The 26316-nt window shown below is 43.7% G+C and overlaps 1 pseudogene; it reads left to right on the top strand.

The window, feature by feature from the left end:
- The window catches only part of LOC123114759 (cytosolic sulfotransferase 17-like), a 122486-nt pseudogene extending 96821 nt beyond the window's left edge, over window positions 1-25665 (top strand).
- The last annotated feature ends 651 nt before the right edge of the window (window positions 25666-26316 follow it).

Below are 26316 nucleotides of genomic sequence, written 5' to 3'. Positions count from 1 at the left end.
GTTTGGAGGTTTGTGCATTATGCTTAAGTTCAACCATGGAGTCTGCTAGATTGTACATGTGGCAAAATCCGGTGGGGGGCTATAAGATGGTGCGAGGGGCCAAGTGGTGGGAGACTATGAAGGAATGCACAAGTGCAAGATCGATATTTAGAGAGAGGGGGCAAGAACATGCGCTGTTGCGCGCAGTGGCGGAGCCATGAAAAATAAATGAGCTAGGGGGCCAAGCATTGCTAATCCTTTACGAGGAGGGTCAATTCATGAACTTAAACCATTTTTAGCAGCAATTGTCTAATGATCACATTCATATTAGCCTCGAGATATAGTGATGTTAGGGGGAGGGCAGGGCCCTTACTGCCCCCTGTCTTCGCCATTGTGCACGTGTCTGAGAGATGAAGCGAAAGGCATGGATGATGAGAGGGGGACATTGGATATATAATTAATGTGGGTGTATTAGCTATATATGTTAATCCTATATAGAGAGGTATAGATTGATCGATGTGGACGTGGGAAAGAGGGTGAGACCTCACTGGATATATCGATTGATCGGTTTGTTTGTAAAACTATGAAAGACCTAGCTATATACACACATACATAGAGGAACATCGATCGTTGCGCATGCACGCGTGAGAGATAAAGAATGCCCGATATGATGGAGAGGGGGATGTGTGTGGGTGGGTGCCTTCATGGGAGACCGACCTGAAGAAAAAGATTGCATGTGTGTGATGGATAATGCCGACTGGTAGTGTGTGTGCATGCATGCACGAGAGAAAGTTAGTGGTACAATTATAAAGAGAAGACGATTGTGTGGGTGTAAAAGACTAGGTGAGGTCATAATCAACGTAAAGTTGAATTCAAATATTTGAATAAGAGATCCTGATGTTTAAAACCCATGCATGCATGAATATAACGGAGATCTGCGCGGTGTGGTTTGGAAACGATCATGTTGTAATGTATACACATTGAACAAGGTCAGACTAATTTGAATTTGAGATACCGATGGCAGACATCATTTGGCCACGTCGCATCCGTGCATGGACACACTATTCGCATCACATATCTAAATCTATACCCCTATATATATTATATATTTTATATTCTTTTATATTGTGTGCGGGTAACTTTAACTTTGAAAGATGGTCGTTGGATGAGGCGAATCCGATGGTCCAAAGATGGCAAACTTGAGCACTACTGGCCGTTGGATATCATCTAGATTCCACCAGATTTCGCCACATGTATAATCTAGAAGACTCCATGGTTGAACTTAAGCATAATGCACAAACATCAAAGCACAAGCACTTCTTATTTGTTCTAGAATCTTCTGTATCATAATTGCCCAAATGTTTTTCTACATGATTTGCCACTATTTGTTTGTACTTTATGTCTTACAACGCACAACTCCATGAATCTTAAAATAGATTAGCTTTCTTATAAAAACTAGATGATTTTGAATGAAATGAACTATAAGAATTAAAAGAACATCTACATCATCCATATATGACTCAAAGCTTACATGCTATAATGTAGTATTTATTCATAATTTGGTTGCCAAATCTCATGCGTGCAATGCACGAGTACCTTACTCTAGTCTAAATGGTGTTTGTGTGTGTTGTGCGTGTTGAGGTGCAAATTGTCTTTTTTTTGGTACACGTTAAGCTTGTTCTTCCGAAATTTCAAGCTGCGCCTTGTTATGCCGAAAATTCAAGCTAGCGTCTCTGTATCGTGCTGCGAAACTCCCGCCTCTTCAACCCGCGCCTTGTTATTTAAGATATATATTTGTCTTGTTGTGCTCCTACAACTTCCTCCATCTCAACCCGCGCCTTGCTATTCCGAAATTACAACGCGCGTGAAAACTCCCACCTCCTGTGAAATCCCGACACGCGAAATGCCTGTGGTACCCCTGAACCAAAATAACTGCCTCAAATCGGTGGGGGTACTTTCGTAACTTACCCCACATTTCGGGCAAGCATGTCCCTAAACCATGGTTCCACACTGCCATCCCATTCGCCCACCCATTCGTACACCGAGGCCCCGAAAACCCGTGATGAAACCCCACACCCTGCTCCGTCCGCCACCCAGTCAGAGCCTCTTCCCCGACGACATCGTCCACAGCAACACCTCGACGTCCCTCATCCACTGTACCGGATGAGGATCCGTCGTCGATCTCATCATCCCGCCGGTTCAGCCACCCCATCCTCCACCTCCAAGGAGCTGCCCCGACGTTCCCCTCGTCTTTCGCGCCACCTCCATTCCCACACCGCCGTCTTCACCTGCAGCACCGGAAGAGCATCATCATCAGTGTTTCCTCGGATGAAGCTACGGCCTAATCGGCGCCACCAAAGAGGTTGTACACTAATCGCCACATTTTCTTCTTGATTCGATCTCATGGTGCTGCCGGCGCTCGATCTCGAGCCGACACGGCGCGGCTCCATCCACGACGGCGTCGCCGACCACTTCCTCCACGGCGTCGCTCCCTCGACGGCGACGTCCACATCAGTAGGAGCTGCTGCTGCTTTAGCTCTCCCTCGCGCTGCTGCTCTGCTCTTGCTCTTGGTCCCCTGCCTGGTCTACTCTTGCTATTGCTCTTGCTCGCGTTGCTGCTCTTGCTTGCGATGCTGCTCCGATTTAGCTACACTTCAATTGACTGAATCGACTTTTGGGTCAGTAGATTTTCAGGGGGGGGCTCACCGGGGTGAAGGAAGAACCAGCCGCAACGGGGAGGGGGCTCGCCGGAGAGGTACCCCACTATCTATCTTAGGGTTCAGGGTGGGGGCGGTGGTCGCCGGCGATGGCGGGGCGTTGGCGGGGCGGTGGCGTGGGGATCGCCGGAGAAAAAGCTCGGCATGGGGGGGGGGGGCTAGAGGGATGGCCGGCGGCGATGGACCGGCGGTGGGGAGTGTTTTCAGGGCAGGCGGGGCGGCGCACCGCCGACCGCGGGCGACGGGGGGCTACTGTTTGGCCAGTGGTGGCTGGTGGCTCAGGGGGGTGGAGTTGAAGATGAATCGCAGGCCCTTGATTTCGTATCTAACGGCTACAAAATCGACTGACTAGAGATGAAAAAGTCAGTCGACCAACGTGTAGCCTCACCTTGCTAGTGCGTTCAGTTTCGACAGCAAAATTCAGTTTCGACAGCAAAATTCAGTTTCGACAGTTAAGTTCAGTTTTGAATGTTAAGTTCAGTTTCGACAGTTAAATTCAGTTTTGACAGTTAAGTTCAGAGATGAGCGGCTGATGTATTTTACATCTAGCACTTTGTGGTTATGTATTTTACGTCATGTATTGGAGATGCTATTAGAATTCCACTCAAGTTAACATTGTTCGTTGTCTCTCTTGTCCTACTTCAGCATCGGCGTCGTACAACTCACCGGAGCTGCTCCAACGACGAAACCCTCCATCACAGCAGAGCAGTACCTCGGGCTCCATCTCCAGACGCCTAAGATCTTCTTCCCCTCCTCCGACAGCCAAGTCAGTCGGAGCATCCTCATCAGCCAACCCAATCATGCTGAGATCGATATGGCTTCGCCAAAGAGGTTGTGCACTTGTTGCATCTCTTTTTTACTCTACATGTTATATATATTGTCCATTGAGCACTCGAAGTAACGGGAAATACGATTATTTTATCCTACTATATGACAAGCAGTGAGGTACCAGGCAACTTAGCTATCCATGATGGACTCTCTTGAACGCCATCATTATTTATCTCTGCGTGTTTGAGCTGTGCATTTGTTGATGGGCCTGGGAGTTGAGCTAGTATGGCAATGGCCTGGGTCCAAAGTAATAGAAGTAGCACAAAAACATTTTTTAGTGTAGGATTTTCCTTGCTCAAGCCTGCCTACTAGAATCGCCAGTGCTTGAAAGGAAGAGTGAATGAAAAACATAGGAATTGGAAAGTTTCCTATGGTACTACTTTTCATGAATTTGGTGCAAAGGAATGGAGCAAAGGAAAACTGTAGGATTTGTTCCTTTAGTGTCTCCTTGAAAGAAAAACCATAGGAATTCTAATTTCCACTTCTCCTCCTTTTCATATTCCTATTCATCAAGCACAAGACTAAGAGATAGTAGCATAATAGCATTATAACCGTACATTTTCTTGTGGTTTGACTTAATCTCACCATGCTTTATGCATCCTGTGATCTTCCAATTGTTGTGAATCAAACACCCAGATTGGCAGAAATCTTGTGTTTTTAAATTCTCTGTTTTGCACGTGCATTCCTATCCTATTCCTGTCTATTTCCTATCCCTGCATTGTTAGAATCCTCAAATTCAAACAAGCCCTTACTCAATTACTTCTGTTACAGATATGTGTCAACGAAAACCTTGTGTGGTTTGTCCTGCTCCTGCGGCGCTGTGTTCCACTCCAGCTCAGCTGCTCCAACGACGGAAGGGTTCACCGCAGCAGGGATCCGCTCTCCAGACTGTCTTTCGCCGCCTCAGATCTTCTTCCCCGCCACCGGCAGCCACGACAACTGCATTACCATCATCAACTGAGCAGATGACCTTGAGGACTACACGGGTCCGCAAGAGAGGTCGCACTCTTCCCTGTCTGCTTACGTTATGCGTAGCTTAATATGATGACATTCTACATTATCGTGGTGTTCACCTATTAGACTCCGAGTCAGGTCCAAACTAATGTTGAAACTTGATTTTTTAAATGGTTGTGGGGTACATATTGGGGTAGCAATCAGTACTATATGTCTACTATCTGGTTAATCTCCGGTGTCTACTATGAGTTTCATGTTGGGTGCAAACAAACATTAAAGGAGCCATTATCTGTATTTTTTAACTAAAGCTATTATCTGCCTGCCATCATTGATTTTGGGTCTATCCACTGTTTGCTACCATCACTCTGGATTTGTGCATGCACTCCTTACATAATCTCACTATGTTTTATTCCTATGCATGCCAGTTATTATACACAATGGAACTGATCATGTAGAGCAAAAGAGACGAGCCTTGCGTGGCAATAAAATTTCATGCAGACGTCATTCCATGGTGGGCGCAAAGGTAGCCCCCCCTCCACCCATTTTGGATCGTAATCAAGAGGAAGATAACTGTTCTGAGGGGGATTCAGAAGGAGAAGACCACTCCTATTTACCCCATGAGGTCTTCGCTCTAACTTGACATGCTGATGTTGGTAATACCATGCATATGGTGCCTTGCATTGCTTACTGTATACATTAAAGATGTCATCTGCTTAGTTTATACATGCTTTGTGTCAATGCCATCTGTTTAGTTTCTTTATCATGTATGTGAATCATGCAATGCCATCTCGTTTAGCCAGGCATCATATATGTGAATTTTGCAATGCCACCCTGGTTAGCCAGTCATCTTATATGTGAATTATATCATGCCATCATTTTTTTATTACATGTTAAATTTGTCAACAATTTTAGTACATTCAATTACTCTTCCTGTGCATCAGCCATTCGGCACGGTCATGGAAAAATCTGGAGTGGAAACAAGGTCTTCAGAGAAGACAATGCTATCTTACGAAGCGCATGTCTTGCTGGTTACCGATAGCTCCTCAGAGGAGGATTCAGAGACAGATGACCAGTCATATCCCCCCCCTGAGGTGCATGCCCTAACTTGACAGGGTTATGTTGCTCATATCGTGTGTATGGTATCTTGCATTGCTATGTCATTTGCTTAGTTTAGACATGCTTTGTGTGAATGCCACCTGTTTAGTGTCTAATTACCATATATGTGAATTATGCAATGCCATCTTGTTGCAAGACATTATATATGTGAATTATGCAATGTTATCTTGTTGCAAGGCATTATGTATGTGAATTATGCAATGCCATGTTGTTTAGGCAAGCATCATATATGTGAATTATATCATGACGTCCTTTTTTTGTATTTCTCATTGCTTTTGTCAACAATGTTTGTATATTCAACTGCTCTTCCTGTGCATAAACCATTTGAATTGGTGATGGTGAAATCTGAAGTGAAAACAAGGTCTTCAGAGCAGACAATGCTACCTGCTGAAGCAGATATCTTGCTAGTTACAGATAGCTCTTCAGAGGAGGATTCAGAGGCAGATGACCAGTCCTATTATCCCCCTGAGGTGTATGCTCAAACTTGGTAGGGTTATATTACTCATATAATGCATATGTTCTATTGCAATGCTTAGCTTTTACATCATATACACAATATTGAATGCCATCTCCTTAGTTGACACATCATATATGTGATTGCCCTCTGCTCACTTCCTTAGTATATAAATCATATATTTGAATTATGTCATGCCATGATGTTTACATAGACAGCATGTATCTGAATTATGGCATGCCAACCCATTTTCTAAAGACATAATATAGTTATATCATCTCATCCTGTTTACATAGTCATCATATTTTAAATTATGTCATTCTATCCGTGAATTATATCATGCCATCATGTTTCCATCGACAACATGTTTGTGATTTATGGCATGCCAACCACTTTAATAGACACATCGTATAGTTATATCATGTCATCTTGTTTACATAGTCATCATATTTTGAAGTACGTCATTCTATCCTGTTTAGTTAGCCATCATACATGTGAAATTGTGTCATGCTATCCTGTTTAATTAGCCATCATATATGTGAAATTATGTCCTGCTATTCTGTTTGCTTAGACAACATAAATGTGAATTATTTCATGCCCTGTTTTCTTCCCTACTATCCATTGCACCTGTCTATCTTACAATGTCTGTACATTCAATTACTTTTCTTGTTTATCAGCCATTTCAATTGGAGGGAGTGATGGCAGTATCTGTGGGAGTAAAAACACGGTCTTTAGAAAAGATCGTGCTACCTGTCGATGCAGATAGAACCACGGTTGTACTTGCCCAAGAACCAGCCCCACCACACATAACCCACACTCATGCAGATTGTACCCCTACCCAGTTGGACAGAGAACCAGCTACTCCCCTTCTAACCCCAACCCCAGCAGATAGACACCCAATTCCCGTTGACATAGCACCGTCTCTACCACAAACACGAGCAGTTAGTAAGGCAACTGTAGTGCCCAAATCACGAGGACCACCACTCTGAACCCAAAGTCAACGCTTAAAGCACAAGAAGAATTGTTCTCAGGTTAGGTTCCGTAGCTATGGTTCATAGTACTTTGCTCTTGCATCACTGTATTTATTGATACCAACTAATTTCAAATTTGAAGGATGCAATTGAAACTCCAATGGTGCAACAGGTATGTTTTAAACCTGTTTCTTCAACGTGTTTGGCTGTTTGCTGTTGTAACTTGCTCTATGTTGATTTCAGTTTCAATTGAATAAACAGTTATGTTCTCATGCCATGCACATTACAAGTGTTGTTATTGTTGTGTAGTTTCCCACACTTATATTCTGTCTATGCTGCTTTGTCTTAAATAGATATGATTCAAACTGTATCTATCTTGATTTGGCAACATAAACTAGAATGATATAGACCATACAGTGACCATACTACATAGATATATGTTTGTTTCATGCTGTTATCATGTCCACCTTACTACTGAACAGGTTTACCAAAATGAGTTTCATATACTACATTGTAAACCTGAGATGTGTTTGTTTGTTTCTCTTTTAGAACGCGGATAAAATATTGGAGAAGAGTACCCCGTTATGCAATGGTAAAGGAAGTAATGCGGATAAGGTTCAAGATAGTGAGACGTCCCTATTGGTCTCCAAGAAAGATGATAAAAACTATATTGAAGACACTGAGACAACCCCAAAGTTCTGTCTTGATGTAGTGTTCGAGTTACTGGCTACCACTGCTGGCACCAGCTCTTCGAACTCGTTGCCTGAATCAGTTCAGCTTCTTGAGTCTCAACTTCAAGTTGAAAGACATCGATCAGATGTTATGCGACATGAAGCTGAAGGACTGAGGAAGTCCCTACATAATTCAGATGCATACTTTCTGGTGCAATAGCAAGTGCTGGAGGACTTAAGCGCCAAACAAGAGAAAGTTAATAAGCTTGCTAAGCATCTTGCCAGCATTATGGGTACCCAGGATATTGTTTCTTGAGCTCTTCTGAAGTGGTTTCAGTTCTGGACTTGTTTTGCTGCGGCGTTTATATGCTGTTGTGTTCCCTATATTTGCACTGGTGGCGAACTTTGATGCCTAGTGGATGTAATATATGTAATAGCCGTGATAGCCTAGTGTAAGTTGCTTGCTTATTTATTTCCTTATTGTCTTGTTTATTTGTTTGCTTGTAGTCAGTGCAGTTCTTTTTCCGTGGTTTGCTAGTGGCTGCAATAACCTATTTTTTAAAACTAGGCCACAATAGCCATGGGCTAATATTTACTGTAGTGACAATGGGCCTCTTACGGGCCGTAGAAACAATGGGCCTTCTATGGGCCGTAGAAACAATGGGCCTTCTACGTGTCGTAGAAACAATGGGCCTTCTACGAGCCGTATCATCAATGGGCCTTATACGGGCCGTATGATCGATTGGCCAAACATGGGCCAAACATACCGCATTATGGATGTAAACCGCCTAGATTTGGAATCGTCCGTTCATGGGCCGACCACAACGGGCCATCGTTAATAGGTCGTATTTGATGACGCTATGAAAACGGCCCAACGTATTAACGGACCACAAACGGGTCGACTGTAACCACGGGCTGAATTTGGCCCACAAGCAGAAAATGACAGTAACGGGCCGTAAGTAAACGAATGCTGGAAATGAGCCCAAGAATAAATGGGCTATGAGAAGGCCGAAAGATAACATGGGCTGGAAACGGCCCAATGGAATAACGGGCTGTTAATAGGTATAAAGTGATACACTGTTCTTTACGGGCCAGTTTCACCACGGGCCGTTAATGGGTGTAAAGTGATACATTGTTCATTACGGGCCAGTTTCACCACGGGCCATTAATGGGTGTAAAGTGATACACTGTTCATTACGGGCCAGTTTCACCATGGGCCGTTAATAGGCCAAGAGTTACATAGGGCCTCATATGGGCCGAAAGACGTCATGGGCCATACATGGGCCAAAAGTGAAAACGGGCTGGAATCATATTGGATGGCCCAGATGACGCTACTGGGCCTAATTCGGATAGGGTGTAACGAGCCTTGGGTTAGCGGGCTGTAAATGGGCTATATGCGAACAGGCCGTTAACAGGCTTTCCATGGGCCGGCCCGCCACCTTTTGACCAAGTCAAACGGGCTGGTCTTTACACAGGAATGGGCCTCTGTTGGGTCGTGCCACTTGTTGACGTATCATAGGCGCCTTCTGTCCAATGAGTGGATGACATATGTCCCAGCGATGAGCCGACACGTGTTTCCTCCAGCCAATGATGATTTTACACGTGGAAAATCCCCATTGGTCGGGGCTGTTAACGGGTTATCAGATCCAAAACCCGACCCGATAGCTTAACGGCGTTCCGTTACGGTGGATGCCACGTGTCAGTCACCCTTGACGAAAGCACTTCTGTGACGCGCGATTTATCGTCATGGAAGTGGACACTTCCATGATGATAATTTTGGTAATGTCATGGAACACTTCTACGACAGCACAGGTATGACTATCTTGATTCTGTCATAAAATCGTCATGGATGTACATGCATGACAGAAAACGCGACCTACTGTGATAAACACGTATCATCACAGAAGTGTGTTTTTTTAGTGCAAGTGGCCGATGGCTGCCCTAGGGCGCCTGCCCCGGCCGAAACCCCCCTTCCATATTTGTGCATGGGGGGAGGAAAGGGGGGCTGGCTGCCTTTCGGGTGCCTCCCCTTCCTTCCCTCCCTCTTTGGTGCGTGGGCAAGGGGTGGAGGGGCACACCAGCCCCCTTGCGGGCTGGTGTCCTTCCCCCCTTTGTCCCATAAGGCCCACCGCTTGTCGGTGGCCTCCCAGAACCCCTTCCAGCACTCCGATAAAATACTCGGTACTTCCGAAACCTTTCCGGTGACCAAATACTATCGTCCTATTTATCAATCTTTACCTCTGGACCATTCCGGAGCTCATCGTCATGTCTGTGATCTCATCCGGGACATCGAACAACATTCGGTCATCAACCCACATAACACATACAATACTATATCGTCAACGAATGTCAAGCGTGCGGAACCTACGGGTTCGAGAACTATGTAGACATGACTGATACACCTCTCCGATCAATAACCAATAGCGGAACCTGGATGCCCATATTGGTTCCTACATATTCTATGAAGATCTTTATCGGTCGAATCGTAATGACAACATACATAATTCCCTTTGTCTGTCGGTATGTCACTTGCCCGAGATTCGATCGTCGGTATCTCTATACCTAGTTCAGTCGCGTTACTGGCAAGTCTCTTTACTCATTTCGTAATACATCCTCTCATAACTAACTCCTTAGTCACTTTGCTTGCAAGCTTCTTATGATGTGTAACACTGAGAGGTCCCAGAGATACCTCTCCGATACATGGAGTGACAAATCCCAATCTCGACCCATGCCAACTCAACAGACACCCTCGGAGATACCTTTAGAGCATCCTTATAATCACTAGTTACGTTGTGATATTTAATAGCACACAAGGTATTCCTTCGGTGTGCGGGAGTTGCATGATCTCATGGTCGAAGGAATATGTATTTGATATTAAGAAAGCAATTGCAATAAACTGAATGATCATACGCTAAGCTAACGGATTGGTCTTGTCCATCACATCATTCTCCTAATGATGTGATCCCGTTATCAAATGACAACTCATCTCTATAGTTAGGAAACCTTAACCATCTTTTGATCAACGAGCTAGTCTAGTAGAGGGTCACTAGGGACATGGTATTTGTTTATGTATCCACACATGTATTTAAGTTTTCGATCAATACAATTCTAGCATGAATAATAAACCTTTATCATGATTAAGGAAATATAATAATAACCATTTTATTATTGCCTCTAGGGCATATTTCTATCAGTCTCCCACGTGCACTAGAGTCAATAATCTAGTTCACATTGCCATGTGATTAACACCCATAGTTCACATCGCCATGTGACTGCTATGTCTTGAGCTTGCGTTGGTTTTCCTCGAAGAGGAGAGGGTGATGCAGCAATAGTAGCGTAAGCATTTTCCTCAGTTTTTGAGAACCAAGGTATCAATCCAGTAGGAGGCTCCTCAAAAGTACCACGCACCTACACAAACAAACTGAGAACTCGCAACCAACGCGATAAAGGGGTTGTCAATCCCTTCACGGCCACTTGCGAAAGTGAGATCTAATAGAGATAGTATGATAAGATAAATATATTTTTGGTATTTTATAATATAGATGCAAAAAGTAAAGATGTAAATAAAAGTAGATTGGAAGCAAATATGATAAGAGATAGACCCGGGGGCCATAGGTTTCACTAGAGGCTTCTCTCGAGATAGCATAAGTATTACGGTGGGTGAACAAATTACTGTCGAGCAATTGATAGAAAAGCGAATAATTATGAGATTATCTAGGCATGATCATGTATATAGGCATCACGTCCATAACAAGTAGACCGACTCCTTCCTGCATCTACTACTATTACTCCACACATCCACCGACTCCTGCCTGCATCTAGAGTATTAAGTTCATAAGAACAGAGTAACGCTTTTAAGCAAGATGACATGATGTAGAGGGATAAACTCATGCAATATGATATAAACCCCATCTTGTTATCCTCGATGGCAACAATACAATACGTGCCTTGCAACCCTTTCTGTCACTGGGTAAGGACACCGCAAGATTGAACCCAAAGCTAAGCACTTCTCCGAAGATTGAAGCCAAAGCTAAGCACTTCTCCGAAGATTGAACCCAAAGCTAAGCACTGGGTAAGGACAATACAATACGTGCCTTACAACTGATAATTCGAAGAGACTTGCAAAGATAACTCAATCATACATAAAAGAATTCAGAGAAGATTCAAATATTATTCATAGATAAACTTGATCATAAACCCACAATTCATCGGATCTCGACAAACACACCGCAAAAAGAGTTTACATTGAACAGATCTCCACAAGAGAGGGGGAGAACATTGTATTGAGATCCAAAAAGAGAGAAGAAGTCATCTAGCTAATAACTATGGACCCATAGGTCTGTGGTAAACTACTCACAACTCATCGGAGGGGCAAGGATGTTGATGTAGAGGCCCTCCATGGTCGATCCCCCCTGTGGCAGAACGCCGGCGAAGGCTCCAAGATGGGATCTCGCGGATACAGAAGGTTACGGTGGTGGAAATTGTGTTTCGTCTGCTCCCTGTATGTTTTCGGGGTACGTAGGTATATATAGGAGGAAGAAGTACGTAGGTGGACGCCCGAGGGGCCCACGAGACAGGGGGGGCACACCCTACGGGGGGGCGCCCTCCTATCTCGTGGGAGCCTCGGCTGCTTCTTGACTTTCACTCCAAGTCCTCTGGATCACGTTCGTTCCAAAAATCATGCTCCCAAAGGTTTCATTCCATTTGGACTCCATTTGATATTCCTTTTCTTCGAAATACTGAAATAGGCAAAAAAACAGCAATACGGGCTGGGCCTCCGGTTAGTAGGTTAGTCCCTAAAATGATATAAATGTGTAAAATAAAGCCCATAAACATCCAAAAGGGGTAATATAATAGCATGGAACAATCAAAAATTATAGATACGTTGGAGACGTATCAAGCATCCCCAAGCTTAATTCCTGCTCGTCCTTGAGTAGGTAAATGATAAAAAGAAAATTTTGATGTGGATTGCTACCTAGCATAATTCTCAATGTAATTTTATTTATTGTAGCATGAATTTTCAGATCCAAATGATACAAAATAAAAGTTCATATTAACATGAAAATGGTGATACTTCAAGCATACTAATCAAAGTAATCATGTCTTCTCAAAATAACATGGCCAAAGAAAGTTATCCCTACAAAATCATATAGTCTGGTTGTTGCTCTATTTTCATCACACAAAGTATTTAATCATGCACAACCCCAATGACAAGCCAAGCAATTGTTTCATACTTTAATAATCTCAAACTCTTTCAACTTTCACGCAATACATGAGCGTGAGCCATGGACATAGCACTATATGTGGAATAGAATGGTGGTTGTGGAGAAGACAAAAAAAAGGAGAAGATAGTCTCACATCAACTAGGCGTATTAACGGGCTATGGAGATGCCCATTAATAGATATCAATGTGAGTGAGTAGGGATTGCCATGCAACGGATGCACTAGAGCTATAAATATATGAAAGCTCAACAAAAGAAACTAAGTGGGCGTGCATCCAACTTGCTTGCTCACGAAGACCTAGGGCACTTTTGAGGAAGCCCATCATTGGAATATACAAGCCAAGTTCTATAATGAAAAATTCCCACTAGTATATGAAAGTGACAACATATGAGACTCTCTATCATGAAGATCATGGTGCTACTTTGAAGCACAAGTGTGGAAAAAGAGATAGTAGCATTGTCCCTTCTCTCTTTTTCTCTCATTTTCTTTTTTTCCTTTTTTTTCTTTTTTTTCTTTTTCTTTCTCTTTTTTTTTCTTTGGCCTTCTTTTTTTCTTTTTGGCATTTCTCCCCTTTTTTTCTTTTTTTTCTTTTTGTAAAGTCCGAAGTCTCATCCCGACTTGTGGGGGAATCATAGTCTTCATCATCCTTTCCTCACTAGGACAATGCTCTAATAATGAAGATCATCACACTTTTATGGATTTACAACTCAAAGCTAGAACAAGATATGACTCTATATGAATGCCTCCGATGGTGTACCGGGATATGCAATGAATCAAGAGCGACATGTATGAAAATTATGAAAGTGGCCTTGCCACAAATACGATGTCAACTACATGATCATGCAAATAGCAATATGACAAAAGTAATGCGTGTCATATGAACGGAACGGTGGAAAGTTGCATGGCAATATATCTCGGAATGGCTATGGAAATGCCATAATAGGTAGGTATGGTGGCTGTTTTGAGGAAGGTATACAGTGGGTGTATGGTACCGGCGAAAGTTGCGCGGCACAAGAGGAGCTAGCAATGGTGAAAGGGTGAGGTGCGTATAATCCATGGACTCAACATTAGTCAAAAGAACTCATGTACTTGTTGCAAAAATTTAGAAGTCATCAAAAACCAAAGCACTACGTGCATGCTCCTAGGGGATAGATTGGTAGAAAAAGACCATCGCTCGTCCCCGACCACCACTCATAAGGAAGACAATCAATAAATAAAATTGTGCTCCAACTTCATCACAAAGCGGTTCACCATATGTGCATGCTACGGGAATCACAACCCTTAACACATGTATTTTTCATAATCACCTCAACTAGCATGACTCTAATATTACTACCTCCATATCTCAAAACAATTATCAAGCATCATATTGATCATAGCATCCAATTCTGTTTTCTATGATAGTTTCTATTATACCCAACTTGGATGTTCATCATTCTAGGACCAACTTTGTAACCATAGCAAATACCATGCTGTTCTAAAAGACTCTCAAAAATATATAAGTGAAGTATGAGAGACTAGCAATTTCTTCAAAATTAAGACACCACCATGCTCTAAAAGATATAAGTGAAGTACTAGAGCAAAAACTATCAAGCTCAAAAGATATAAGTGAAGCACATAGAGTATTCTAGCAAATTCTAATCAAGTAGGCTTCTCCCAAAAGGTGTGTACAGCAAGGATGATTGTGGTAAACTTAAAAGAAAAGACTAATATAATACATGACGCTCCAAGCAAAACACATATCATGTGGCGAATAAAAATATAGCTCCAAGTAAAGTTACCAATGAACGAAGACGAAAGAGGGGATGCCTTCCCGGGGCATCCCCAAGCTTAGGCTTTTGGCTATCCTTGAATATCTTGGGGTGCGTTGGGCATCCCCAAGCTTAGGCTCTTGCCACTCTTTATTCCATAGTCCATAAAAGCTTTACCCAAAACTTGAAAACTTCACACCACAAAACTCACCAGGAAATCTTATAAGTTCCGTTAGTGAAAGAAAACAAACCCACCACATAAGGTACTACAATGAACTCATTCTTTATTTAATTTGGTGTTAAACCTACTGTATTCCAACTTCTCCATGGTTTATAAACTATTTTACTAGCCATAGATGCATCAAAATAAGCAAACAACACACGAAAAACAGAATCTGTCAAAAACATAACAGTCTGTAGCAATCTGTAACTAACGCAAATTTATGTAACTCTACAAATCCTACCAAAATAGGAAGTCCTGGAAAATTTGTTTGTTGATCAGAAGCAAAAAGAATCAACACAAAAGCACGTTCCCGTGAGTTAACAAAATTATATTCGTGCGCGCAAAGTTTCTGTTTTTCAGCAGAATCAAATCAACTATCATCGTAGGTTATCCTATAGGTTCTACTTGGCACAAACACTAATTAAAAGATAAAAACACATCTAAACAGAGAGTAGAAGCAAGATTTATTACTAAACCAGAGCAAAAACAAAAAACATAAAGAGAAATTGGGTTGCCTCCCAACTAGCGCTATCGTTTAACGCCCCTAGCTAGGCATAAAAGCAAAGATAGATCTAAGTAGTGCCATCTTTGGCACTTATCTTTTTAATGGGGTTATGCTCAAGTACGGGAGGCTCTTTGAATTTCCCATCATGCTCAGAGATCCTAAGATCTAAGGCATCCAACCGCTTATTGTTAAGTGTGATCAAATTATTCAGGCGCTTAATACTTGCAACAATATTCTTAAAAGGTTCAACAAGTTTTTGCAATTCAAGAAGTTTCTATAAAATTTGGGTTCCTTCAAGAGATAAAGAAGATCTTTCTTGTCGGGGAAGTATTCCTACTATCCCTTCTAAAATTTCATAAGCGGAACTAGGATCAATTTCAATAAAATCCCCTTCTGCGGCAACATCAAGGAGTTGTTTGTGGGGTAAGGTTAACCCAATGTAAAAATTGTGAATTAAAATCTTGAAATCTCCTTCTAAGGCACAACTACGATAAGATTCTAACATCCTAAACCAAGCATCTTTTAAATTTTCACCTTGTCTTTGTTTGAAGTGGAGAACTTCAAAGTCGGGAGACAAAGGGATAAAAACTGAGCCAGCCATGACGACAAGGTAAACGACCAAACAGAAAAGGCAAGCGAAAAGAGAGGAGGAGATTGGGAAATAGAGGGCAAATAAAACTGCAAGGGTGAAGTGGGGGAGAGGAAAACGAGAGGCAAATGGCAAATAATGTAAATGCGAGGGAGATGGGTTTGTGATGGGTACTTGGTATGTCTTGACTTGAGCGAAGACCTCCCCGGCAACAGCGCCAGAAATCCTTCTTGCTACGTCTTGAGCTTGCGTTGGTTTTCCTTGAAGAGGAGAGGGTGATGCAGCAATAGTAGCATAAGTATTCTCTTAGTTTTTGAGAACCAAGGTATCAATCCAGTAGGAGGCTCCTCAAAAGTCCCACGCACCTACACAAACAAACTGAGAACTCGCAACCAACGCGATAAAGGGGTTGTCAATCCCTTCACGGCCACTTGCGAAAGTGAGATCTGATAGAGATAGTATGATAAGATAAATATATTTTTGGTATTTTATAATATAGATGCAAAAAGTAAAGATGCAAATAAAAGTAGATTGGAAGCAAATATGATAAGAGATAGACCCGAGGGCCATAGGTTTCACTAGAGGCTTCTCTCGAGATAGCATAAGTATTACGGTGGGTGAACAAATTACTGTCGAGTAATTGATAGAAAAGCGAATAATTATGAGATTATCTAGGCATGATCATGTATATAGGCATCACGTCCATAACAAGTAGACCGACTCCTGCCTGCATCTACTACTATTACTCCACACATCGACCGACTCCTGCCTGCATCTAGAGTATTAAGTTCATAAGAACAGAGTAACGCTTTTAAGCAAGATGACATGATGTAGAGGGATAAACTCATGCAATATGATATAAACCCCATCTTGTTATCCTCAATGGCAACAATACAATACGTGCCTTGCAACCCTTTCTGTCACTGGGTAAGGACACCGCAAGATTGAACCCAAAGCTAAGCACTTCTCCCATGGCAAGAAAGATCAATCTAGTAGGCCAAACCAAACTGATAATTTGAAGAGACTTGCAAAGATAACTCAATCATACATAAAAGAATTCAGAGAAGATTCAAATATTATTCATAGATAAACTTGATCATAAACCCACAATTCATCGGATCTCGACAAACACACCGCAAAAAGAGTTTACATCGAATAGATCTCCACAAGAGAGGGGGAGAACATTGTATTGAGATCCAAAAAGAGAGAAGAAGCCATCTGGCTAATAACTATGGACCCGTAGGTCTGTGGTAAACTACTCACAACTCATCGGAGGGGCAAGGATGTTGATGTAGAGGCCCTCCATGGTCGATCCCCCCTCTGGCAGAACACCGGTGAAGGCTCCAAGATGGGATCTCGCGGAAACAGAAGGTTACGGTGGTGGAAATTGTGTTTCGTCTACTTCCTGGATGTTCATACTGTGTCATCTCAACGGATTTTGACGATTCCCTATTTAACATGAATGCGGTTGTCTCTAACACATAACCCCAATATGATAAAGGCAAATCAGTAAGAGACATCATAGAACGCACCATATCTAATAAAGTATGGTTACAATGTTCGGACACACCATTACGCTACGTTGTTCTAGGTGGCGTGAGTTGTGAAACAATTTCACATTGTTTTAAATGAAGGCCAAACTCGTAACTCAAATATTCGCCTCCGCGATCGTGTCGTAGAAACTTTTTTTTCTTGTTACGATGATTCTCCTCTTCACTTTGAAATTCTTTGAACTTTTCAAACGTTTCAGACTTGTGTTTCATCAAGTAGATATACCTATACCTACTCAAATCATCTGTGAAGGTGAGAAAATAATGATACCCGCCGCGTGCTTCAACACTCATTGGACCACATACATCGATATGTATTATTTCCAATAATTCATTAGCTCGCTCCATTGTTTCGGAGAATGGAGTTTTAGTCATCTTGCCCATGAGGCATGGTTCGCAACTATCAAATGATTCATAATCAAGTGATCACAAAAGTCCATCTGCATGGAGTTTCTTCATGCGCTTTACACCAATATGACCTAAACGATAGTGCCACAAGTATGCTGCACTATCATTATCAACTTTGTATCTTTGGCATCAATATTATGAATATGTGTATCACTACGATCCAGATTCAATAAATCATTTACATTGGGTGTATGACCATAGAAGGTTTTATTCATGTAAACAGAACAACAATTATTCTCTGACTTAAATGAATAACTGTATTGTAATAAACACGATCAAATCATATTCATGCTCAACGCAAACACAAAATAACATTTATTTAGGTTCAACACTAATCCTGAATGTAGAGGGAGTGTGCTATGGTGATTGTATCAACCTTGGAATCATCTCCAACACACATTGTCACCTCGCCCTTAACTAGTCTATGTTTATTCTGCAACTCCTGTTTCGAGTTACTAATCTTAGCAACTGAACCAGTATCAAATACCCAAGGGCTACTATAAATACTAGTAAGGTACACATGTATATCAAATATACCTTTGTTCACTTTGCCATCCTTCTTATCCGCCAAGTATTTGGGGCAGTTCCGCTTCTAGTGACCATTCCCTTTGCAGTAGAAGCACTCAGTTTCAGGCTTAGGTCTAGCTTTGGGCTTCTTCACGGGAGTGGCAACTTACTTGCCATTCTTCTTGAAGTTCCCTTTCTTTCCCTTATCTTTTTTCTTGAAACTAGTGGTCTTGTTAACCATCAACACTTGATGCACTTTCTTGATTTCTACCTTCACCGATTTCAACATCACGAAGAGCTCGGGAATCGTTTTCGTCATCCCTTGCATATTATAGTTCATCACGAAATTCTAGTAGTTTGGTGATAGTGACTAGAGAACTCTGTCAATCACTATCTTATCTGGAAGATTAACTCCCACTTGATTCAAGCGATTGTAGTACCGAGACATTCTAAGCACATGCTCACTAGCTGAGCTATTCTCCTCCATCTTGTAGGCAAAGTACTTGTCAGAGGTCTCATACCTCTCGACATGGGCATGAGTCTGGAGTACCAATTTCAGCTCTTGGAACGTTTCATATGCTCTGTGGCGTTCAAAACGTTTTTGAAGTCCCAGTTCTAAGCCGTAAAGCATGGCGCACTAAACTATTAAGTAGTCATCATATCGAGCTTGCCAAACGTTCATAACGTCTACATCTACTCCTGCAATAGGTCTGTCACCTAGCGGTGCATCAAGGACATAATTCTTCTATGCAGCAATGAGGATAATGAAGGACATTATTGCTACCATCATCTTCCAACTTAGTTTTCTCTAGGAACATATCAAAAATAGGGGAGCTATATCGCGAGCTATTGATCTACAACATAGATATGCAAAAAATATTAAGACTAAGTTCGTGGTAAATTAAGTTCAATTAATCAAATTACTAATGATTCCCACTTAAATTAACATCCATCAAGTTATCTAAGTGATACATGGTCCAAATCAACTAACCCATGTCCGATCATCACGTGAGATGGGATAGTCATCAATGGTGAACATCTATGTTGATTATATCTACTATATGACTCATGTTCGACCTTTCGGTCTCCAGTGTTTCGAGACCATGGCTATACATGCTAGGCTCGTGAAGTTTAACCCAAGTATTCTGCGTGTGTAAATCTGGCTTACACCCGTTGTATGTGAACGTAGAGTCTATCACACCCGATTATCATGGGGTTCTTTGAAACGATGAACTTTGGCAACGGCGCATAATCGGGAAGAACACTTTTATCTTGAAATTTAGTGAAGGGATCATCTTATAATGTTACCGCCATTCTAAGCAAAATAAGATGCATAAAGGATAAACATCACATGCAATCAAAATATGTGACATGATATGGTCATCATCATCTTGTGCTTGTGATCTCCATCTCCAAAGCATCATTATGATCTCCATCGTCACCAGCTCGACACCTTGATGTCCATCACTGTGTCGGGGTCATCTCGCCAACTATTGCTTTTACAACTATTGCTAACGCATAGAGGTAAAGTAAAGCAATTACATGGCACTTGAATGTCATACAATAATTAAGAGACAACCCTAAGGCTCCTACCGGTTGTCGATCACAAAACATGATCATCTCATACAACAACGTATATGTTAAAATAAATCCAAGGCCACCATCGATTATTCGAGGACCAAGCAATCACACAAGCACGAAACCGAGATTTGTTAACGAGGTTCACCAATATGGCTACATCCCAAGGGCCTGACTACGGGCGTTCCTCCCCGTGATACCGTCACAATACCACACACTAGCCACCCGGGCGCCGGCACATGCCGTCAGCTCCCCCTTGCGCACCTATGCTATTATGTTGGTATAGGTTACATCATGTGTCTAGCCCCGCTATATATGAGAGGCCTAGGATACAAGTGTCCTATTTGGACACGACTCCATATCCTATCTAAACACAATACAACTACAAGTCCAACTGTAACCTACCTTGTACACAATATTCGACACAACTCTAACAAACTCCACCTTGGCGAATATTCTCCACCACCTTGAATTCGTTAATGCGTCAAACTTCCATGTACATTGGACTTGAGCCTATCCCATGAGTACCACTGCTACTTCAAAGACTCCATATGACTCCACCTGCAACTTGTAGTCCCTCCTTTTCTTGATCACAGTCAACACTCAAGCAAAATTAAGTTCCTTTTACTCTAGTTTGTGCTCCCAACTTTCAGAGTATTCATTCAACGCCATCACACACTGATCACTGACCTGCGTGAAAATGAACAACTCACATATTGGGTGTCACACAAAAGAGTTACCTGAACTCAACATTACCGCTCCTTTCTTGACTGCTTGTCTGAAACTTGAAAGAATCCCACCGTTAATTGTAGTCATTCCGAGTCAAATTCGCAGTTGTCTCACCACATGTATGACCACTAGAGCCCTGGCCCGTCTCCATGCCCCGTGCATACCGCATGCCTTGCCGCTATTACCGCGTCGAACCTCCGCTCTCCTGGTCGAGACTCAAGGGTCGCGAACCCACACTGCAGAGTACCACCGATCATCGCTGACCGGTGACGAGTTTCACGCTTCCATGAGACCACTGGGCTCCAGTCCGAACTACGCGTCCCTCGCTTTTTCCCGCTGAATAGGCTTTGACTCTCTGTGCACTTACGTCATAGCCCCTCAATCAGCACCGAGTGAAGTCCTCCAAACTCCAGCTCCACCTTCAACATGACTCCATGGTAGATGATCAGTCCACCCACGCGCCCCATCGACTTCAAGCTCACATGTGCACCGTATTGAATCAATCCCGCGCCATAGTCTTGTCGAAGCCGCACAAGCCCTCAGACCTGCGCCACGTGTTTCCACGCCCCAGAAGTCGGTCACCATCAGCATCACGCTCCTATGTCATCGTCGCCGATCCCACCACCTTCTGTACCAACCGACTCATGTCGATCCGTCAGACTATCTAGTCCGACCCAGCCGAACTTTTTTGGCTGCACGACACGTTCCAGACTCCTCAAGCCACTGACATTTGCCATCCATACACAATTGTACCGACAAAGAAACCCAAAGAAAAATCTCTTGTAGCTTTTCCATGTGAGTACTCCAAAAGAGATCAACAAACTCTTAATTCACCACACCTTCATAGCTTCTAGACTTTTTTTTATTTCTTTCTTGATAGCAAACACGTCACGACTGACTCTGTCCTTGTGCCAAATTTCTCTTTTGTCCAAATAAATCTCTAATACGTTGCACATACGAGGACCTTGGCAATTCAGTATGGAACAAGTCTCCCATAAGAGCACCCCAGCACAGCCTACTACCAGACCACCATGGCCCCCATGTGGCTTCACCTCGGGTCCCTGTTTCCGCTCTCGGCCTCAGGCCACGCAGCCTGCAGCCTTCGAACAAGCGCCGCAACCAGCAGCTTGGCCGACAGCTACTGTGTCAATCCCTTCGATGATTCACTGTCCGATCAATCTGATAGCTACCGCTGGACCTCTGACAGCTGCACCAACGCCGCGCCCAAGGAGGCCGCTTCCAGGCGCCGCACTCAATGATATGCCTGCCGCTTGCTCGATTCAACACCGTCGACTCTGCTTCTGATTGCTTTTCCAAAACGCCGACTCCGAACAGATATCGTTGCCACTGTTCCGATCCGTCGATCGGTTTCAAACTCCACAACAATGATCTCTCAGCTTCGCTTCCTCTAGATCAACAGTCGACGCGCTCTGAACAACCTAGCTCATGATACCACTTGTTAAAATAAATTTGAGGCTACCGTCGATCATTCGAGGACCAAGCAACCACACAAGCATGAAACCAAGATTTATTAACGAGGTTCACCGATATGGCTACATCCCCGGGGCCTGATTACGGGCGCTCCTCCCCGTGATACCTTCACAATACCGCACACCGGCCACCCGGGCGTCGGCACATGCCGCCGGCTCCCCCTTGCGCACCTGTGCTATTATGTTGGTATAGGTTACATCGTGTGTCTAGCCCCGCTATATATGAGAGGCCTAGGATACAAGTGTCCTACTTGGACACGACTCCATATCCTATCTAAACACAATACAACTACAAGTCCAACTGTAACCTACCTTGTACACAATATTCGACACAACTCTAACAGTATACCACATCACGTCTTGACCATATCACATCACAACATGCCCTACGAAAACAAGTTAGACGTCCTCTACTTTGTTGTTGCATGTTTCACTTGGCTGTTATGGTCTTCTAGCAAAAACCGTTCTTACCTACGGCAAAAGCCACAATGGTGATTTATCAAGTTTGTTGTTTTAACCTTCTTCAAGGACCCGCCATAGTCAAATTTGATTCAACTAAAGTAGAACAAACAGACACCCGCCAGCCACCTTTATGCAAAACAAGTTGCATGTCAGTTGGTGAAACCGATCTCATGTACGTGGACATGTAAGGTTGGTCCGGGCCGCTTCATCCCACAATACCGCAGAATCAAAATAAGACGTTGGTGGTAAGCAGTATGACTATCACCGTCCACAACTCTTTGTGTTCTACTTGTGCATATCATCTACGCATAGACCTCGCTCGGATGCCACTGTTGGGGAACGTTGCATGTAAAACAAAAAAATTCTACGCACACGCAAGATCTATCCATGGAGATGCATAGCAACGAGAGGGGAGAGTGTGTCTACATACCCTCGTAGACCGTAAGCGGAAGCGTTTAGTAACGTGGTTGATGTAGTCGAACTTCTTCGCGATCCAACCGATCAAGTACTGAACGTACGACACCTCCGCGTTCAGCACATGTTCAGCTCGGTGACGTCCTCACCTTCTTGATCCAGCAAGACGGGCGAAGTAGTAGATGAGTTCTGACAGGACGACAGCATGGTGACAGTGGTGATGCATCTATTCTCCGTTGGGCTTCGCCGAGCACTACGAAAATATGACCGAGGACGAACTAGAGGGAGAGGGGCACCGCACACGGCTAGGGAATTGTGGTGTGTGTTGCCCCTCTCCCTCCTCTCATATATATATATAGGTGGAGGGGGAGGGTAGGCAGTCGTTAGGGCACCCCAACTGGCCGGTGGCTGCCCTAGGGCGCCTGCCCTGGCCGAATCCCCCCTTCCATATTTGTGCATGGGGGAAGGAAAGGGGGTTGGCTGCCTTTCGGGCGCATCCCCCTTCCTTCCCTCCCTCTTTGGTGTGTTGGCAAGGGGTGGAGGGGTGCACCAACCCCCTTGTGGGCTAGTGTGCTCCCCCTTTGGACCATAAGGCCCACCGCTTGCTGGTGGCCTCCCGGAACCCCTTCCAGCACTCCGATAAAATACTCGGTACTTCTGAAACCTTTTCGATGACCAAATACTATAGTCCTATATATCAATCTTTACCTCCGGACCATTCCAGAGCTCCTCGTCATGTCCATGATCTCATTCGGGAATCCGAACAACATTCGGTCATCAACCCACATAACTCATACAATATTATATCATCAACGAACGTTAAGAGTGCGGAACCTACGGGTTCGAGAACTATGTAGACATGACCGAGACACCTCTCCGGTCAATAACCAATAGCGAAACCTGGATGCCCATATTGGTTCCTACATATTCTACGAAGATATTTATCGGTCGAACCGTAATGACAACATACGTAATTCCCTTTGTCTGTCCGTATGTTACTTGCCCGAGATTCGATCATCGGTATCTCTATACCTAGTTCAATCGTGTTACTAGCAAGTCTCTTTACTCGTTCCGCAATACATCATCTCGTAACTAACTCCTTAGTCACTTTGCTTGCAAGCTTCTTATGATGTGTTTACCGAGAGGTCCCAGAGATACCTCTCTGATACACGGAATGACAAATCCCAATCTCGATCCATGCCAACTCAATAGACACCCTCGGAGATACATGTAGAGCATTTTTATAATCATCCAGTTACGTTGTGACATTTGATAGCACACAAGGTATTCCTCCAGTATCCGGGAGTTGCATGATCTCATGGTCGAAGGAATATGTATTCGATATTAAGAAAGCAATAGCAATAAACTAAACGATCATATGCTAAGCTAACGGATGGGTCTTGAGAATGATGTGATCCCATTATCAAATGACAACTCATGTCTATGGTTAGGAAACCTTGACCATCTTTTGATCAACGAGCTAGTCTAGTAGAGGCTCACTAGGGACACGGTATTTGTTTATGTATCCAACATGTGTTTAGGTTTCCGGTCAATACAATTCTAGCATAAACAATAAACCTTTATCATGATTAAGGAAATATAATAATAATCATTTTATTATTGCCTCTAGGGCATATTTACATCAAGTCGGCGGTGGCGCGGGCGAAACCCTAGCGGAGGGAGCGCGCGCGCCCTTCCATTCGGGGGGTCTCTTCCAAAAACAATGACAACAAGAGCCGGATAGGAGTACCTTCAAAAGCCACCCCGACGACATCATCCTCGCCACACATCCCAAATGTGGCATTGACTGGCTCAAGGCTCTCGCCTTCACCAACACCAACCACTCCTGCTACGGCTTTGCCGACCACCCCCTCATCACTCGCAATCCTCAACACGTCATACCGTTCATCGAGATCCCTGGTGCCAGCATGGATCATACTGCCATCGAGGGACACCCTTCTCCAAGGCTTCTCGCCACACACATTCCAGTGTCATTGCTCAACCCATTGGACAAGGGTTATCGAATCGTGTACCTGTGCGGGATCCCAAGGATGCACCGGTGTCAAGGCTGCACTTTGAGAACAAGGCTTATGATGGCTTCAACTTGTCGATGGACAAGGCTTTCAGTATGTTCCGCGATGGATTCTCGCCCTATGGCCCCTTCTGGGATCACTGCCTCAAGTACTGGAAGGAGAACCTAGCAAGACCAAGCAATGTCCTTTTCTTGAAGTATGAATATATTACGGCAGATCCGATGGAAGTCGTGAGGAAGCTGGCGAAATTCCTTGGGGTCCTGCTGACCAAAGAGGAGGAGAGCTCTGGTGTTACCCGAGAGGTGGTGAGGATGTGCAGCTTTGAGACACTTACCAGCCTAGAGGTTAATAAGGCATGTGGCGTTGCTCACGGAAACAATGTGTACCTCGATAATTCTTTGTTTTTCAGGAAAGGAAAAGTCAGGAACTGGGTGAACCACATGAGCCAAGATGGGGGAAATGTTGGATCGCATCGTCCAAGCCAAGCTGCAAGGATGCGGGCTTTTGTTTTGATCTGTGCGTGTTTGTTTGAACTGTGTATCATGTTGTGTGAGCCCGTGTCCGTCAGCGCGTCCATCACAACTTCGAACGGATTTGTTGCTTTCAATTTCCTAGTACCATGTTTTAAATCTGAAGCCTGTTTTAATTGTGTTTTAGTTCTGGAGGCTAAAATAAAATGCATGCTACATGTCAAGCCATTGTTGTTTCTATTTCAGAATTGTAAATGGAAATAAATCAGATGTTACATGTCCTACTCCTAGCATCTAGCAGACCGCACACAGTACTGATCTGTGCTATTTACGGCGTCACTGTATGTCTAGAATTATGGAAGAAGAGTGTCAGGTATAATAACCATGTTTGCTGATTCGGAGAAGTGCTGGATGTTAGAGCATCTCCAGCCGTTGTGCCCCCCAGGACGCGTTTTTTCGGCCTCCTGGGGTTGCCCCGGCGGAATTTTTGCACTGGGAGTGAGAATTTCTCCGGCCATCCCCCACCCAGCCGGGCGCCGTGCGAGGAGACGAGCGGCAAGGAGGCTCAGGCAAGGGCGCGCGTCGAGCGCGGGCGGCGAGGAGGCGTGGCGAGGGCGCGCAGCGGCCAGGGCGAGGGCTCGGCGGCCTGCTGGTCTCCAAGGTCAAGGCCACCACCGCAGCTCGCACTGTTCTG

The sequence above is a fragment of the Triticum aestivum genome, chromosome 5B, assembly GCF_018294505.1.
Source record: "Triticum aestivum cultivar Chinese Spring chromosome 5B, IWGSC CS RefSeq v2.1, whole genome shotgun sequence".
NCBI classification, from domain to species: domain Eukaryota; kingdom Viridiplantae; phylum Streptophyta; class Magnoliopsida; order Poales; family Poaceae; genus Triticum; species Triticum aestivum.
Note: the sequence above shows the minus strand (reverse complement) of the source record. Positions and strands in the feature narration are given on the sequence as shown.